Genomic DNA, 16,312 nt, shown 5'->3' with positions numbered 1-16,312 from the left:
TTTAATTACAATTCATAGGCTTCTTAGCTTTAGCAATTTCACTATAGATTTCATCCATTGATCCATACAATTTTTATCATAATTTGTAGGCTTCTCAGCACTAGCCATTTCAGAATAAATTCTATCCATATTATTTTCATCATTCAATCATAATTCATAAGTCATGTCAACCAATTCATCACCATACATGTGTCATCTTTTCAGGTTTCAGACATCTCTTCATTTTTTCCCTATCATTCTTTTCAAAGAAATGCAAGAATCTTTTATGTACATTGTCATTCATTCATCATCATTTCAAATTTTGTCAACTATAATGCAATCACACGTTCTCGATTTATTCTAGAAATGCAAAAATAAGATAGCACAATGTGAATTAGAGGAAAGGTAATCAATGAGAAGTGAGTCTGGTACAAAAACAAAGGGACACATGAATGAATTCAAAGTATATCAATAGGGATGGTATTAAATAGAATTGTGACAATGTCCAAACATTGAATACCCAAACAATTCTTAACATTAATCCAGAATTTTTCTTTCAAAAACTCATTCCATTATCTTTCGAGAACAATTTTGAGCTTATTGAACTTTGCCCTAGCTTTGAGAGATCTTCACATACTTTAACCTTCCATCCGTGTGAATAATTTATCCAATTCTCAATTCAAAGATTTTTCTACCTAAACTGCCCTTTCAGGTTTTCAATTTGAGTCATTCTTTTCCCTCATTTTCATTCTTTTATTTTTTCCTCTTTTTTTCTTTTTTTTCTCTTTTTTCCATCCATTAGTGAGATTTCTCACAAATCAATCTCTATAGCAATGTAGTATGATTCCATTATTCTATAACAAGCATGCTTAGCCCAACATATGATCATTCAATTTGAGTAATCATTTTTTATTTGAATGGACTTTTAAAGGTTATAATATAAGCTATGGTAAGGGTCATGAAAGAAATTGATAAAATAAGCTTAAAACATGTGTTTAAGGGTTCAAAACCAAATAATCATTTCTCATTAATTGATGCAACTTGGTATTTTGCCCTATATCATTTCACTATTTTTTTTCTTTTTCGTTAACCTTATTCCTCACAAAAAGACTCTCATTACTTTATCCCAAATCATGTGACATTCATTTATTTATTTATTTATTTATTTATTTATTTATTTTGCTTTTTATCTTTGAGACCTTTTGTACTCTTTTATCTTTTTCTTTTTTTCAAAAATTATCTCTCAATGTGAAAGGTGATCCTTGGTCGGGGTTCTTTAAAAAAAGAAATCATAATAGGCTCAAAAGGGTAGCAATGAATGGTTTTTCAAATGGTAAAAGAATTATGGCCATTTTTCATCTCAAATGTGAATACTTTCCTTAAAAATCATCTATTGAACAAAACAAGCTTATGGATTTTTATAAAAAATTACAAATCTTCAAGACATATCTATTTCACATCTACCAATAGCTTGTTTCTTTTATTCAAATAGTTTTTTCAAATCAGTGTGAATGAGTTCTCAAAATTAAATTCCAAAATTATTGTTGTCATTGTCTAAACATTCATCATTTGAAATTTAAGAATGGGAACAAAAAGGCATAAAAAAAAAATAAAACATGAAATAGTGGTTGGATGAAAGAGAAAATGTAATGAAATGCATCATCATTGCCTTTTATTGAAATAGTAACAAATGAAATCTTATTGCAAAAAAAAAAATTTTCTAATGTAATTTAAAAGAAAACCTAGAGTGACAAGTAACATCTAACCAGCTTTAACATCATTTTTTTTCCAAACTTATGTCTCATGTGATCAAGTGGAAGATTTTCATTGACATCCTGCCCCTTTGATTCGTTACAACTCTCTAAGTATTTTCAAATCACATTCGTTCTTGATTTTCACTCAAAACATTAACATTGTAATTCGACAATAGATTGCCACTAACATTAGGTGTTGTTACCCCTCATTGATCAAAATTTATCATTCCATTTTTGATCTATCATTGCATCTTATACTTTAGGGTAGTGTAATTCTTTGTAGAATGACAAACAATTTCATAGTGGTAATCACAATGGGTTGTAGGATTATACCACTTGGGATAAGGTGACTTGAGCGATTTCAGATAGTTGGGGCAATCAAGTGGTTATTATAAAGATCTCGATATAATTTCGTATAAGTCATGAGGATTTGGTCAAATACGTATTTTTTTTTTGTAGTTCATTGCTTTTGTGAACCACTTGCTAGGCTAGTAAAATGAATCTGAGATCTTATGAGAGGTTGAATATTAAGGCTGTATGTGAGAGCTTGGGGGCTGAAAATAGGTTGGTATATGTATGAGTAAGATGGTTGTGGTGTGAGCTAGTATGGGTAAGATAAGGTATTATTTACAGTAGGATAGTATGAAAAGTAACCTTGTAGATAGGGTTGATAACTCCTGAATTGTCTGTCGAAGCTCACAACTTGAGCTTCAATCTTTTTTTTTCTTTGGTACTTTCTTGGTTTTCTCTCCTTTCAACTTGCCATTTTTAATGGCATTATCAATGATTTTGCCTGAGATCACCATGTCGACGAAATTTTTTGTTGTATTCTCTATCATTTTTTCATAATAGAGAGATTTCAAAGTGCTGATAAACAACATTATGATCTCTTTTTCAGTCAAAGGAGGCTACACTTGAAAAGCTACATCCCTCCACCTTTGCGCATATTTCTTAAATGATTCAGTCACTTTTTTTTCTTATTTTACAAAAAAAAATGATCATGAGCTAGATCTATGATATGTTGGTACTGATTAATGAAGTCATGGGTCATATCACTCTAATAATGAATATGGATCCTGTTTAACTAGACATACCATTTAGCTACAGAACTAGTGAGGCTATCTTGGAACACATGTATTAATAATTTTTCATTGTGAGCATAGATAGTCATTTTTTGATAATACATAATAATGTGGGTCTTTGAACATTTTTGTACCATCATATTTTTCAAACTCTAGAACCTTGAATTTTGAAGAAATAATGACATCTGGGACTAAACAGAGCCCAGCAGCATCTATAGAACCATACAAATCGATTTCCCCTATGGCCCTTACCTTTCTTCTAATAAGTTTATCTTTTATTTAGCTTTTGAAGCTTCTAAAGTCTCTTTCTCTTTAGGCCTCAACTTTTTTTTCTCTTTTGGATCATTCAAGTTGGGGATTAGTACTAGTTCTACTACTTTCTCAATAAAGACATAACTTTGGTACTACCTTGGATTTGAAGCTAATGGTATTCTAGGGTATGTATACCCTACAAGATATATGAACTACTGAGGTAGTGTATCAAGAGTGGATTAGGCTTGATGAGGCCCAAAGTTAAAAGGGTATAGAGGATCAGTTACCTCTTGTAAAGAATGGTCCTATTGGGTAGTACTTTCTTTTATAGCTTTCCCTTTATTTAATTTGTTCAAAGCATCAAGGATCTTACTCAACTCCCCTTCAAGCTTTTCTTGAGCTTTTTCTATCCTCTCAAGATGATTAGAATTTTCTTGTTCCATCTGTCTAGCTGAAGCTCTTGTATTATATTGGTGAGTCGAGTGTGTAAGATTCTTGGTTAGTGGAGCTATCCTTGAACTTTGAATATCACAATTATGATCAGAAATGATATGCTATGCGTTATGCATGATATGTTGATGTATGAATGAAATGTACATTATCGTGGATGAAATCTAATATGAAAATGATGTAAATGCACAATGTTACAATGAGAATGAAAATGATGTAAATGCACAATGTTACAATGAGAATGAAAATGATGCATGACATGATAATGCAAATGCACAAAGTCAAACAAACAAAATGATTAAATCACAAACTATTCCTTTTTGTGTCCTAACTTTATGATACATCTATCAATGAGTAGGAAGTGCTCTATCTTAAGATTGATCCTCTTAGGTGTTAATTATATGTAAGGTTAAGTGACTTTGACCACTAAAGATTCTCAAATTATTCCTTATATCATAGTCAATCACAAATTAGTAAGGCATTCTAATCTTCACCCATCATAAGCAACCAACAAAAAAGATTTAATTTGAGTGAGAGTATTTCGCTAGCCATTATAGAGATTATCATTTCACAAAAGTGTAGGTACTTTACTCATTCTTAAAAGAGACAGAGCCTGGGTATAAAGTTGATGTAATGCAAATGCATGTGATAGTGTGTGTGAAGGAACATATAGGTTTCATGCCTCAAAAATAAAAGATAAAAACATTAGTAAACAAATAACACAAATCATTACAATTTAAAACCATTAGACCAAAGAATAAGATAAATTTAAAAGTTTATGGCTTGACTCTTTATAGCTATCCCTAGTGGAGTCGTCAAACGTCATAACATATAGATCCAAAAATTCATAGCTAGACTTAACAAATGGAGTCACCATCAATCTTTTTTACCTAGGTGTGACTGGCCACTTAAAAAATTTATCCTTTTAAGGAGCTCCTAAGCTTGATTAAAGGTCTCTAAAAGAATAAGATTTGGTCTATAAATAAGAACAGTGTTCGAAAGTTCGATTACATATAGGAAATGTTATAGCACCCTCATATGCTCATCCGAAGGATAGTACCATATTATTTTAAATTTATCCTAAGGTCTTGATTCTAATGGCTTTAAATTTTATATTTAAATATTAAAAATAATGCTTAAGATTTCTTCATCAATCTAGTAGAATTCCTAAAAAGATTTTCTCACCTTGAAAGTATTCAAGATTCTCATTTGTTTTCTTAAAAAGGCTCTATCATCGAAAAAAGGTTTAATTAATATTATTTTTTTGTTTTTGTTTTTTATTGAAAATACATCTAATTATTCCATCATTTGGGACAAATTAGAAATATTTTCTCTTTTAAATTTTTAAATTTTTAAATTTTTCACCATTTGGTCTTATCTAGAAATTCTCTTTATTTATTTATTTCTTGTTGGATTTCTAAATTTTCCATCATTTGGGTTAATTTAAAAATATTTTTTTTTTTAGAATCTATAGATTTTCCACCATTTGGGTCTACTTAGAAATTCTTTTTATTTTTTCTTTTTTTGGAAAGAAAATAATATGACAATTATTTTTCTTAAAATTTCATTTAAATTCTTCTACCATTTGGGACAAATTTAAAAAAATTTCTCACAATTTGAAATTTTTAAGAATCTCATCATTTGAAATTTTTACCATTTGAAATTTTTAAAAATCTAATCATTGGATAATTATCAAATATTTTCAACCAAATTTGGAAAAGAATACAATTACTTTTATTGAAATTTCATCTAAATTATTCTACCATTTTGGATAATTTTAGATAAAATTTCTCACCTAGAAATTTTATAAAAATTTACCATTTAAAATTTTTATAAATTTCATCATTGGATAATTAATACTTATTCTCAAAAAATATTTTATTTTTTATTATTTTTTCTCTTTTTTTAATTTAATTATATAAAAATACTAAAAATAAATAAATAAAAATACAAGAATAAAATACCAAAATTCGGCTCGACTTGGCTGGGCGGCTAGAGATCGGCTCGACTGTAGGGACAAACAACGGCTTGAAACATGGCTTGGAGAGAAATTGGCTTGGCTCAGCTGAGCAATAGGGTTTGGTTGGGACACAGGTCGATGGATTGGTTTACGATCGGGTTGGGTCGCCTAAATAAAAACACGCAGATCCTGGAGCCTTTTAAACGCTAAAATGTCATCGTTTTAAGGTTGATATAAAAGCCTAAATCCAGTCTTTTTCCACCAAATTTCCTCTTTCTCTTCTCTTTTTTCCCTTTTATTTTCTCTCATTTTCTCTCTAACCCAAATGAACTCTGATTGAATCTTTCATCGAATTTTGAAAATCTCACTTAAATCTAGGTTGGTTGATCGAAAGTTAATCGAAAAATTCAATCGTTGCGAAAATCTTCAACCGAATTCTAGAAAACCTGTCGAAAAATTCAATTGATGCTAACAAATTCACCAAAAATTGAAAATTTTCCAAAAAAATTTCCAAAAAAAAAAATCATTTTCTTTACCCAAAAATCCTTCCAACAAATTTTTAACTACCTCTTGTAAGTGCTTTTTTACTTTTCTATCTCTGTGTTTTTGTCATTTTTTTGTGTCTTTTTTCCTCTAATCAGTACGATTATTTATAAGATAAATTAAGAGAGTTCCTAATTAACTCTAAGTCCATTGTTAACAAGAATCATAGAATCATCAAGTTTATCCTATAGAAACTAAGACCAACTAGGATTCTGCCAACTGTAGAATATTTATCAATTTCATTTTTTTTATTTTTTCTTATTATCTTATCACTTATATAAAAGAAAAAAAAAACCCACAAAGAATCAGATATAAAAATAAATAAATAAATAAATAAAGGAAAAAAAATGATTGAGCTTGACAAATTGACCCTATGGAGCCAAGCCATAATTGGTCTAAGCCTGAACAAAAATGGGTGTCTACGTTAGTAAAATATTGGAAAGTATATTTTGGTATAATAACTATATGGCTGTATTAAACATACTTACTATTTCTTTTACAACGTTGGAAAGTTGAGTTTTGATTTCTATTGCATATTTAAGAATAATATGAAATTTCAAAAAAAAATTACAGTAAAGCAATTTGCGTTTTTTTTTTCAATTAAAAAATTTAATTGTCAAATATTACTATTTAAAAATTTAAAGTTTTTTATATTTATTTTATGCATGGAGCGAGTGTATCTATAATAATTTTGTAATATAATATTATTTCAAAATTTAATATAATTACAATTTTAGATAACAATTTAAATTTAAATTTCATGATTACAAATATATTGATATTGGTTAATAAAAAAACATAAGTTGGTCTAAATAATTTCTTATCATCATTTTATTTACAATTTAATAGCTAACCTTTATTTAATTATTTAAAATAAAGCTAAAAAAGTAAAAACAAAAAATTGTGATATAGATTTTTTTTTCTTAATCAAAAAGATAATTTCATTCAGAAAACTAAAGGATTAAAGAACTTAAGAATCTCACCAGAGAAGGCTCCAATGCATAAATAGAAAAATAATTGTAATAACATATAATAATATACACAATCTAATTTCTGAAAAAAATAATACAAACAATCTAATCCCCTTAGAGTCTATTACCAATAAGCATAAAATAATTATGTTTTTTCAACTCCTATTTTTGTTAAAGAATCAACAATATAGTTTGCTTCCCTAAAGGAATGTGCAAAATCAGCAATTCTATTTTTGCTTATGACAATTAAAAACTCTCCACTCTTTCCAAGGTCATGAATCTACATTAAATATCTTAAACATAATTACCACTTTAAATCAAATACATATATATTCATTTAATTCTAAAGGAACATAAAAATAATTAATTAAATAACGTTACATGTTTAAAAAAATAAATATGGAAATAAAATTTGATATTAATTGAAGGACATTTTTGTAATATTAATATATTAAATTTAAAACTTAATTGTACATATGTTTTCTTTGAATGGATAGAGGTGTTGTATTAATATATATATATATATATCTTATATTCTAAAAGAGTTAAACTTACATTATAACCAAACCATCAATATTTTTATTTCAATATGGTATGTATGTGTTTTTGTTATGAATTAGTAACCTATCAATATGGCATTTTGAAATATCTATCTATCTAAAAAAGGAATTGAATCAAGAATATTTATCTAAAATATATATATATAGAAGAATATAGAAAATTGGGTATAAGAATTTTAATTATAATTTGAGTATTTCTAAAATTTTAGGGCTTATTAAATGAAATAATTGGTAAATTTCACAAAATTGAGGGATTTGTTCCATTTTTATAAGACTAGTAAAAATTACAAACTAACACCCCTTACATCATCTAAAACTTCATTCACTAAAAACTTAGAAAATAATTTTTTCATTTTCAATTGAAACCAAAACATATTTAACCAAGTCATAATTAACTATATCATTTTAGGTTGACTCAGCTTACAATATGATATTTGAAAATCCTTACGATTTTTTTCCCAACCAATGTATAGCTCAAAGTATGGTAGTATCCAAATTAATCAATCGTCTTTAGCATCTGATAGTAAAACATTGCAAATCAATATAATTTTATCGAGCAACCACCAAAAATAAAACAAAATCACTAAGCCTATCTAGAAATCAATACCTCGCAAAAGAAAAAAAATTCTCTAACAACATCATATTCAACATATATATAGAAAATATTAAAAATTCACCTTTAAATTATACATTATAAAAGAAAAAATTATACTAAAATATATAGTTGATAAAATTGCTATTCTAAAAATAAAACCTAACAATTGCATAAATAAAAAATGAGCAAAACCTCTTACAAAAGAATAGCAAGGCTACAAAATAATTTTCTTATAAGTTAATAAACACAAAATTATAGTAAAACAAAGTTGAAAAATAGTCAAATTTAATTTACTTAATATGCTTTTTGGAATAACATTTGTATTTATATTCCTATCAAGAGACATTATCGTAAATGTATTAAACAGTTACTATTATTAACTATTATTAATTGTATAATGTAATAAGTAATAAAAGACATGAAATTAATGCGATTTTTTCTTCAAAATTACAAATTTTGAATTATTACCTAATCTGTATTTAAAAAAAAATCTTGCCTAATTTAATGATATCATTATTATCAAACTATTAAGTGGCTAGTTTCTATTTCCTTATTTACTGCATTAAATTTCCTTTAATTTTTCATGAGTAATTAGAAAATATGAAAATATATTCATAAGTAATTAGCTTTTTATTTAGTTTCTATTTTTATTTGTATTATTGACAAAATTAATTGTAATTTATTCACATAAGGTAAAAATACTATATATATAAAATGTAATAGATGTAATTAATTTAAAACTAATTATCTTTTAAGTAATGAAAATGCTACTATAAAAAATAATAAAAAATATTTTAAATAAATAAAATGAATTTATTAGAGAACATATGGTGATTTTTCACTATGAGAAAAGCTTGTTTTAGCAAGGATTTTAGTGAGAGTTGCATACGGACTCTCGCTAAAAGCTCTTGTGTAGTGAAGGCCAACAGTGATCCTTATTAGAATAAATTTTTAGTGAGACTTTTGCTAAATGCTATTTTTTTGTGTAAGTCAAATATAACATTCACTAATTTAGTGCTTTATATAAGGATCTAAAATTAACCCTTATGAATATATTTCATCTATGTAAAATTTCATCTTGGTTATGATGAGAGAGAGGTGTGAAAATTAATATGAGTAAATTTAGTAAGGAAACATTTGACCATCACTAAATAAAATTTTATGAATTTTATGAATATATATATTTAAAATAAATATTAATATATTTTAATACTCAAAGTTAAACAACACACATGACATGATTGCAGGTAAGACTATCATCCAAATTTACACTTGACATTTTAAGTTTACCAAGTAACTTAAAATACCAAGTGACGACATTTAAGGGAGTGGCAGTCTTGATATTTACAATACCGGTTGAGACCAATTTCATCAATCTAATTCTCTCTTTACTCTGCTTTTCCTTTTTAACCTACACCAAAATCGCCTTTTTCTTTTTAACTTTCTTTTTTCCTTCTTTCAAGAAAATGTCAAAGAAATGCCTTTTTTCTTTCTATATATTATAAGAATTTTCTCTAAGCCAACTTTCCAAGTTAATCATGGCTTGTTTATTTGATTTTCCAATTAAATTCTCTCTTCATAATTTTCATCAATTCAATAATTCTAATTGGGAGTAACATGAACCATTCATTTTTATCCCTCTTTTCTCTATTCTCTTCATTGTTTAGGTATCCAATTGACAATTCATTAGTGGTACTATAACGAGATTAAAGCCAATAAATTCCATACACATTGTCGTTCCTTCTCTTTGGTCTGATTATTTCTTTTTTTTTTCTTTTCTTGTTTAGGTAAATATTTTATCATTGCTTTTATTTTACTTCAAATCCATCGATCTGTGCATTTTTATGTTTTATTGATGACAAAGCTAAGATCTAGGGTTTTAGAAGTTTTTAGAACACTTATAAGAGTTTTATTTAATTAGATATTCTTCTCTTTGCCAATGATAAAGCTAAGATCTAGAGTTCAAGAAGTTTCTAAAGTATGTAGTATATACTATATATGTAATATGTTATATGTATTATCTTTTTCCATAGTAACTTTCTCCTTTGAATAATTTGTCTATAATTTAGGTACTAATTTTATTTTTGACTTTTCACTTATGGCTTAAAAAGTAACAGTTTATTGTCTATAGCCCATTTCAATTTGGAATAGGGGTAGGGCAACCAACCATTACGGTGGGAGAAGCTTGGAGAACATATATGTTGGAATTAAACAAAGTTTTATATTTTTATTATTATTATTATTTATTTTAACTATTATATGAAGTATTTTTTAAAAGCTATTTTATTATTAAATCTTTTATAGTTTTAGAGTTTTTATGTAACTATATTATTTTATTTAAAGATTGTAAAAGATTAAGAGGTTGTGACGATTAGAAAAATTGAAAGCATGACTTATTTATATTGGGGGTGGCTATTTATAAAAAAATTGTATTTTTATTTCAAGATAAAAAATAATAATTTGTTGCTATTTTTTGGTTTTTTCCATCATTATCACCTTCATCATTACTAATGCCTACACCTAATAAGAATAGGTGTTGACTTCTGTTAAAAAGTTGTCGTAACAAAAACTTAACTACATGCTTTGATCCTTCTTCAACTTGTAAGTTCACTTTTTTTAGATTATGTTTGGTTACAACTTAGCATTTTCACAATATTGTTTATATTAAAAGTAATATCCATGATACATGATATTTTAAATAATTTATAAATTTTTTATTATTTTAACTATAGAATATTAAAATCATGTCACATGGTTTCTTTTATTATGTTCATTTTTTATGTGATTAGATGTAAATAAGACTTACTTTTCAAATTTGAATGACGCTATTTTGGTTTTCTTTTTCAAAGGTGTTGGGAATATATATTATTTGCATACAAAATCAAACCTTTAAAGAATACATAAGATATTGAAATATATACTCATGACATCAATTAATCCTATTCTAGCTAGAACTAAGCTTTGTTGGGTTATAAGAACATAATAATCACCATTACAAAAAAAAAAAGACCTTTTATTGCCTAAAAACTTGTAAAGTAGTGCATAGAGAAGTGATCTTAAATTAATTAGTCTAATTATGTACTTTTTAATGTTTGAATTTAAAATGCAGTTTCATCTTAGCAATGGATAAAAGTTGGATGAAGAAGTCAACTTTGAGTTCTAGGTTCTTAAATGGTGTAGAATAATCTCTTATTTTTACATTTGCTCTTTTCTTAATTTGTTAATTTAAAATGCAGATGACTTTTTTTTTAAAAAGTCTGATGCAAATGATGATATGTTTGGATTATTAAGTGAAGGTTAGGGATGTCACACATAGATAGTGAGATGTTTGATCAATCAAACACTTTGGAGGAGTGAAATGACAAAGCAAAAAGATTTTTTTAGGTTTTTAAAAGATTATGAAAAGATGCTTTATCCATGATGCACTAAGTAGTCAAAACTCTTATTTCTTATGAAGTTATTGTATATTAAGTGCTTATGTGGTTGGAGTAATAATTCCATAACTATTTTACTGGCATTTGTAAGGGATGCTTTTTCTAGTGTCAGAGAAAATATCCTTGAGTCTTATGACGAGGCAAGAAAGTTTTTGAAAGTTTTGGGATTTGACTATTAGAAAAGTGATATGTGTCATAATAATTACATATTATTTCAAAAAAATAGGCAAAACTTGATATGTGTTTGAAATGTGATGAATTTAGATTGAAGTCAGATAAAAAAACTAAAATGGATTATGTACCCCTTTTTTTTCTAAAAAAAATTTGTAAAAACTCATCGTTATTTTCTTTTAGCACCAAAATTTTAGAGATTATTTATGTTGTCTAAAACTGCTACTAATATGAGATGGCATAAAGAGAAACATGTGAAAAATGAGGTAGTAAGGTATTCAACTGATTCTCTTGCTTAGAGAAAATTTGATAAGTTACTTCAATCATTTGCATTAGAACTTCGCAATGTAAGACTAAAGTTGGCAATAGATGGATTTAATCTTTTTAGAAGCATGAACCTTGCACATAGCACTTGACCAGTCATTATTTTTCCTTATAATTTATCATTGTGGATATGTATGAAAAAGCCATTTTTATGTTGTTTTTACTTATTCTTAGTCCTAAAGCTTTAAAGGATAAGATTGTTGTATGCTTATTGCCCTTGATAAAAGAGTTAAAAGTGTTATGAGATGTTGGGATTAAAACTTATAATGCATTTAAGAAATAAAATTTTGTGATGCGTGCTGTATCTATATAGATTATCGTGACTTTCTTACAAATGCTCATCTATTTGGGTGGAGTACAAAAAGAAAGTGATCTTGTCCATCTTGTAATAAGTATACTTCAAGTTTATATTTGAAGCATGGAATGAAATCATGCTACATGTGCCATAAAAAATTCTTACATTATTTGGGTGCAATGATAAGCATTATTTTGATGGCGCTTGGGATTTAAGGGAAAAACCTCTAAATTTGTCTGAAGATGATGTGTTAGAACAATTATATAAAATGGAACAAGAAAAAAATTAAATGGAAAGAAAATCCCTAGAGATGAATGAAAGAGTAATTGAAAGAAGAAAAGTATTTTCTTTGAGTTGCCATATTAAAGAACTCTTTTGTTGTACCATAACTTAGATGTAATGTATATTGAGAAAAATGTGTGCTTGGTACTTTATTGAATATTAGTGAAAAAATAAAATATGATATATATACTCGCTTAAATCTTAAGAAGTTGGGTACAAGAGTAAAATTTCATCCAATAAAAATGAATGACAAATTGGTCTTACCGTCTATATGTTACACAATGTCTTTAGAAGAAAGATTGAAGTTGTGTGAATTTTTAATGGGTGTAAAGGTTCCAGATAATTTTGCTTTTAATATCTCATTACGCGTGAATCTTAAAGAGCAAAAATTATGTCTTTCAAGCATCATGATTCTCATATTCTTATGCAATGATTACTTTCTCTTGCAATTTGTAATTTGTTACCTAAAAATATTTATGAAGTATTAATTGAGCCAAGCGAGTTTTTAAAGAAGATTTGTAGGAAAGTAGTAAGGGTGCAAGACTTGGATAGTCTTGAAAAGAAGATCATAGTGATGCTTTGTAAACTTGGAAGGTTGTTTCCACTAAATTTTTGATGTTATTGTACACTTGTTTATTCATTTGCCATGTGAAACTAAGATAGGTGAATCGGTGAATTATCATTGGATGTATCTAGTTGAAAGGTTAGTAAGGTTTTCTTAATTTTGTTATTCATAATTTAAATATTATTGGATATAAAAAATAATAACATTCTAACCCCAATATTTTTAATGTAGATTTCAGTGCACTTTACAGTCTTATGTGTGAAATAATAATTAACCGAAGGGTTTAATTTTAAAAGGTTACCTTGTAGAAGAATGTTGACATCTTGTTAAAGATATCTTTGTGGTATTAAGATAAGATTTAATAAAGTTGAAAGAAATTTTGATGGTGGAACTGATGCATCAGGTAAAAAGTTATCTGTTTTTAAATAGATTGGTCGTACACTAGGAAAAGCTAATCCACATGAGCTTAGTAGAAAAGATATATCACAAGCTCATCTTTATGTCTTTAGAAATTATGTTGAAGTTCATCCTTTCATTGAGTAAGATGAAGTTTTTAAAAAATCTAAGTTTATTATTTGTTTTAAGAATTACTTTTTCTAAAACCTCTCTAACTAATAATTTTCTTTTCCATAATATAAAACATAAACAGTTGATTAGCTCAATTTTAGGATAAAGTGCAAGAAGCTTAAACAATATCCATGATAAAAAGTTTCCTAGTTGCTTTGAACAAAGGTAAACAATATATATTCGTATTATTAAAATAGATAATTATTCTATAAATTTATTCAACTAATATTATCATTTTAATTTATAGGTAACAAAATTGTCCAGACATGAGAGTGGGCTAGTGAATTCTAAATTGTTATCACTTACTTAAGGTCTTGATTTTCAAGTGACAAGTTTATACATTGTTAATAGGTTTAGGTTTCATACAAGAGATCATGAACAATAAATGAATACTTAAAATAATAGGGTCTTTGTTATAGGAGAAACAAATAATTCCATTTTGTGTAATGTAAACTATTTTGGTATGTTAATAGACATTATTAAATTACATTATCTCAATGGTCATCCAATCTGTATGTTTAAGTGTGATTGGAGAGAGATATTTAATCGAGTTAGAGGGATTAAGATGATATTTATAGGTTTACTTGTGTAAACTTTTTGCGATCCTTACAAACTAATAAATCATATATACTTGCATCTCAAGCTTGACAAGTCTTTCATGTAAATAAAGTTCGTATCTTAATTAGTATGCTATGCAAAAAACTCATCCTTGAGACCTTTATAATATGCCAATTGAATAAGATGAGCCATACCAAAAAAATCAAGTTATTTCTCAAAGTTTGCCTATTGATATGGATAATTATGAAGATATTCCCACTTACCAAAGGATTAATATTATTGGAGAGATAGTGGAAAACATGTTTTATTAAAAAAAAGGAAAAAATAAAAATTGAAAGAAAAGTAAGAGAAAAAGAATGCAAATAGAAGAACTAGACGATGAAGATAATGAGCGTTGATGATTTTTTTTTTTGTATAAAATGCACATGCCAATAAGTTATTTTTTTCTTTTAGATGGTTCATACTTACTAAGTATGAACTTAATAAATTGCATTACATGGCTGTCTACCAATAATATGTTTTTTCAATGATATAGGTTTACTGTTTTTCTCCAAAGTGTAGCCCAAGTAATGCATGCCAATAGTTGACAATTAGTAAATAATGGCTGTGTCATTCCTGAGTTAGAATCTATTGGTATTGAGATGCAATTATTGCCTATAAAATCCATGCCTACTATAGGTAAATTTCTCTAGCAATAGTTTAAACTTGATTTTTTTTGTTTTATTGTTCATTATTTATAGTATTTTTTTATTGAATTCATGCGTTCTCTTTCATGATAAATCTTTGATTTTTTTTTCGTTTTATTGTTTATTATATTTATTAGCTTCAACATCAATTAGAAAAAGAATTAGATGTATGACTTGATAACTTGATCTTATGGAAATGGCTAGTTATGAAAAGTTATACTTGTAATTCAACAAATATTAGGCAAGCTATTGGTGCACATGCCATAAATTTTTTAGCAACTATTGGTAAAATTGTTAAGACAAAAGTGCCTTTCTCTATGATTCATTTTTAAAAATGATGTATAAGTGCATAGTAATAAATCAAATTAAAGTGGAATGCAACTTTAAATCATACTTAGGCCTGTATTTCTTTTTTAAAGATTTTATCAATTTAACTTTTTATTGTTAGGAAAAGTATGAGTTTGAGAAAACTCCAAGGATAAAAGGCTGAATCATCCAACTCATGAGGTGAAAGTTTATTGATCATAAAGGAACTTTAAAGTGTAAATACATTAAGGATTACAATACATCAGAATAAAAGATTCCAAATTGCCCAAAAAATGTTAGAATGAGAGAATGGATGCCTTTTATTAATTACACATTGAAAACTAAAACTAAGGTATGATTTTAATATTTTAATACTTATTTATTAAAATTTTGAAGCTAAAGTAAGATTGTGCAATTCCTTATTATTGTTAGACTATTTATTGTTGATTATATGTAATATCTAAGGACAACTAAAGTTATCTTCTTGTTTTATTAATGTTTTATTATACATTGTTTGTTTCATGTTAAGGATGGATGCGAATAGTAAATTTTTGTACATTCTAAGTGCACTTGAGGCTTGATAAGTTTTTTTTTTTAATTTATTTACAAATCAAAAAATGAATTCTTAAATGTTCTTTGTTACATGTTTTGTTTTTAGGGATTGTTAGTTTGTTTAAATTTAAATAATTGTTGAAAGTTTAAAGTTTTAACTCAATTGAACATTCTTTTGGTATTTTAAATCTTTTTGTTTGAATAATAAAAAGAATCTGAACAAAATGTTAAAAATCGTAGAAACAAAAGTACTCTCACACTTCAAAAACAATGAGTTACGCTCGAATTAAAGTTGAAAAGGTATATTTATATTAAAGGATTCACATATATTTGTATATGTTTGATTTTTAGTGGATGATAAGGTTTTAATGAATGTTTTTAGTTGTTTTTGATTCGTTTTTTGTTCTTGATGTTGTTTAGAAGTTG

The sequence above is a fragment of the Durio zibethinus genome, chromosome 4 (assembly GCF_047325235.1).
Source record: "Durio zibethinus cultivar Kanyao isolate XHJ-2024 chromosome 4, ASM4732523v1, whole genome shotgun sequence".
Lineage (NCBI taxonomy): Eukaryota > Viridiplantae > Streptophyta > Magnoliopsida > Malvales > Malvaceae > Durio > Durio zibethinus.
This window is presented reverse-complemented; position numbering follows the sequence as displayed.